Genomic DNA, 4,144 nt, shown 5'->3' on the forward strand with positions numbered 1-4,144 from the left:
ATCTTAGTATTGCAAAAGAAGTTGGGGACATAGCTGGAGAAGGAGCAGCCTATGGCAATCTCGGTAACGCTTATTACCGTCTGGGGAATTTCAAGCAAGCTATGGAGTACCACAATCAACATCTTAGTATTGCAAAAGCAGTAAGGGACAGAGCTGAAGAAGGAAGAGCCTATGGCAATCTGGGCAATGCTTATCACAGTCTGGGGAATTTCAAGCAAGCCATAGTGTACCACAATCAACATCTTAGTATTGCAAAAGAAGTTGGGGACATAGCTGGAGAAGGAAGCGCCTATGGCAATCTCGGCACCACTTATTACCGTCTGGGGAATCTCAAGCAAGCCATAGAGTACCACAATCAAGATCTTAGTATTGCAAAAGAAGTTGGGGACATAGCTGGAGAAGGAAGAGGCTATGGCAATCTCGGCAATGCTTATTATCGTCTGGGGAATTTTAAGCAAGCCATAGAGTACCACAATCAACATCTTAGTATTGCAAAAGAAGTTGGGGACATAGGTGGAGAAGGAAAAGCCTATTGCAATCTCGGCAATGCTTATGACAGTCTGGGGAATTTCAAGCAAGCCATAGAGTACCACAATAAACATCTTAGTATTGCAAAAGAAGTTGGGGACATAGCTGGAGAAGGAAGAGCCTGTTGCAATCTCGGCAATGCTTATAACAGTCTGGGGAATTTCAAGCAAGCCATAGTGTACCACAATCAACATCTTAGTATTGTAAAAGAAGTTGGGGACATAGCTGGAGAAGGAAGCGCCTATGGCAATCTCGGCAACGCTTATTACAGGCTGGGGAATTTTAAGCAAGCCATAGAGTACCACAATCAACATCTTAGTATTGCAAAAGAAGTTGGGGACATAGCTGGAGAAGGAAGAGCCTATTGCAATCTCGGCAATGCTTATTACAGTCTGGGGAATTTCAAGCAAGCCATAGAGTACCACAATCAACATCTTAGTATTGCAAAAGAAGTTGGGGACATAGCTGGAGAAGGAACAGCCTATTGCAATCTCGGCAGTGCTTATTGCCGTCTGGGGAATTTTAAGCAAGCCATAGAGTACCAAAATCAACATCTTAGTATTGCAAAAGAAGTTGGAGACCCCATAGGGCAGGCAATGGCGTATCATCAGCTCGGTTGTGTTCATGAAATTTTAGACTCCTTGAGCAAAGCTCTTAATTACTATCGTCAAAGCATAAATTATTATGATAAAACAAGGCGTCTTCTTCAGTCAGAAGATGCATGGAAAATAAGCTTTCGTGACACAAAGCGGTTTGCGTACAATGCTCTGTGGACAGCTCTCTTGAAGAGTGGTGAGGTAGATGAGGCTTGTATGCTGCTGAGCAAGGACGAGCCCAGGCTTTGGGAGACATTTTAAAGATGCGATATGGTGTTGATGAGAAACCTTCTTCGGCACTTGCGATGAAGTTAAGTTTTGGGATGAACGATTTACCTTCACAAACTGTTTTCACAGCACTTGATGGGAACACGATCAGCTTCTGGTTGCTAAGAGAAGATATCGGGATTAATTTTAGACAAAAGGAAATCGAAAATGGAAGTGCGAAATCACTGATGGAAAGTACTTTTAAAGAGATTGGTGTGGGAACTGTTGTACAATGTGAGAATCGTTCCCTTGACAGACAACGCAACGACTTCTTGTGCAGTAGGGAGGCTGTGGAGGAAACTGTTCACTCCTTGAGCTTCTCTGTGAACTGTTTACAGCCCTTGTATGATGTCTTAGTCAGCCCTATCACAGACTTGCTCCAGGAAGATGAGTTAGTCTTTGTTCCTGATGGACCATTTTGCTTGGCTCCTTTTACTGCATTGAGTGACTCTGTCAGGATCCGTGCAATTCCCTCGCTGACCGCTTTAAAAGTGATAGCTAGTGCACCTGACGACTTCCAAAGTAAGAATGAAGCGCTGCTTGTGGGCGATCCATGCTTGAAGGAAGTCACTTGGGGTACCGGTGAGCCCATGTATAAACAGTTGCCATGCGCGAGAAAAGAGGTGGAGGTGATTGGAAAACTTCTGCACACTGCGCCTCTTACAGGTCAAAATGCAACCAAAGCTGAGGTGCTGAAAAGAATGAAGTCAGTTGCCTTAATCCACATTGCTGCACATGGAGATGACCAATTTGGAGAAATTGCTTTGGCCCCAAATTCCGAACGCACATCACAGATCCCCGAAGAGGAAGATTACATGTTAATGTTGAGCGATGTTCACGCAGTTCATCTTCAGGCAAGACTTGTTGTGCTGAGTTGCTGTCATAGTGGCCAGGGAGAGGTGAAATCTGAGGGTATTGTGGGAATAGCCAGGGCTTTCCTGTGTGCTGGTGCCCGATCTGTTCTGGTGTCACTCTGGGCAATCGACGACAAGGCGACCTTGATGTTCATGAAAAGTTTCTACGAGCACTTAGCAGATAGAAAAAGTGCTAGTAGAGCTCTTCACCATGCTATGAAATCTCTTCGGGTGACTTATTCTGCCATAGAAAACTGGGCGCCATTTGTGCTAATTGGCGATGATGTCACCTTTGAATTTGGGCAACACAAACACGAAAAGAATGGTAAGTGCTATTTGAATATAACTTTAATGACTGAATTGCTGTACTTTGTAAATGTTTTGAATCAGCAAGTTGTCGAAAGGAGCTGGTACGTTCTTCAAATACAAATGGTTTTAAAATCGTTTGCCAGTGTAGTTATTTTTGCTCGAACTGCTTTGGCTAATACCTGATCGCTGAATGCCAGTTACGTACGAGAAGTGAAGTGAAGTTAGCTGTTGAGGTCTTACAGTCTACACGTCGAAGTGACACTGAACAGGAATTGTTGCTGTTAACCAAGCACAAATGGTTTCATGAATTAAGATAATTGAGATATTATTTACTCATGAATTAAAATAATTGAGATATTATTTACTTTCCAATCAGAACGAAATTTCGCATTGCCATTTAACCCACTATTTGTTTCTTTCTTTATTTTTTCTTTTTTTCAGAAACGTGAGAAAAACACTTGGACTTTGATGCATCGATGTGTCATTTTTCTTTCTTCCTTTCTTCGATTGTATGAGTAATACTGTCCAAGTCCTTGCATTTGTGCCTTGTTTTGTAAGGGTCTGTACCAGGATTAGTTAATCACTTGATAGAAATAAGGGATTGGCAAAACGGTTTGCTTCCATAACTGAGGATCTACTAGCCGTTGTGTTATTTTTTTAAATACTTCAAAATAACTCCCAAGCTTTTGCTGTATATTTCTCGGGTGTTCATTTTACGTGAAGCTGATGACAAGTAAACCTCTTTAATTTGGTATACCAACGTTCATTTAAAATCAAGTGACAGTCACGGGGAACGTGTATTTTCTCTAAGGTTGGCCAAAGCTAAATAATCAAATGAATCGATTTGGAAGGCAAATGTCTATAAGCGAGACAACGAGCATCCCTGCCGCTTTTCATATGCGACTGCAAACGTTTTCCTTAGGCAAACGTCTAGATTTCTTTTCGTGATTTAAGATAATGCTTAGGCCTAAGGTTAGCATTTTTGTAAACGTTTGGTTGTTTCAGGTATGGTGTCCCCTACCCCTCCCCTCCTACATCCCAGCCCCGGAATAGTCATGCCGAAGGTGAGTGCTCTCACCACTGTAACAGCTTGTGTTGTACAACATAATGGTATTGATAAAGGAAACAAGACACTCATTCAACCTGTAAGGAAGTTTATTATATTATAATCCTACACGTAATTACCGGACTGTATAGAATTTCAGTCAGTCATCTCCACTCACTGGTTAGTCTCTTTTACAATTAAGCTTCCAGTCTAAATGTTAGAATTCAAAAGGTTTCTTCCACTTTGGTGGGTAATGAAACCTGATATCAAATGAAATCAACTTTAAAGCTGTAAACCTTGATTACCACATTAGGAGAATTAAAGGTTTTAAAATATTTTAAACTATTGAAATGCTTATTGTATTATGCAGTATATTTGCGCGCGGAGCACCATTGTTAAGAAAATATGGTAACCCGTCGATGCAAGAAATCTTGATTTATAGCCATGACGTCATCGACCGTCCGTACGTACCTACGTCCGTCCACCACTCCATGTATGCCAATGTGACCAGTATCATTCTAGTTCACAGCATACATATTTGAAGA

The 4,144-nt window shown here is 41.6% G+C and overlaps 1 pseudogene; it reads left to right on the plus strand.

Annotated features, from left to right (window-relative positions):
* Window positions 1–3,893, plus strand: part of LOC138049957 (tetratricopeptide repeat protein 28-like) — a 4,937-nt pseudogene extending 1,044 nt beyond the window's left edge.
* Window positions 3,894–4,144: the final 251 nt, after the last annotated feature.

The sequence above is a fragment of the Montipora capricornis genome, chromosome 5, assembly GCF_036669925.1.
Source record: "Montipora capricornis isolate CH-2021 chromosome 5, ASM3666992v2, whole genome shotgun sequence".
NCBI classification, from domain to species: Eukaryota; Metazoa; Cnidaria; class Anthozoa; order Scleractinia; family Acroporidae; genus Montipora; species Montipora capricornis.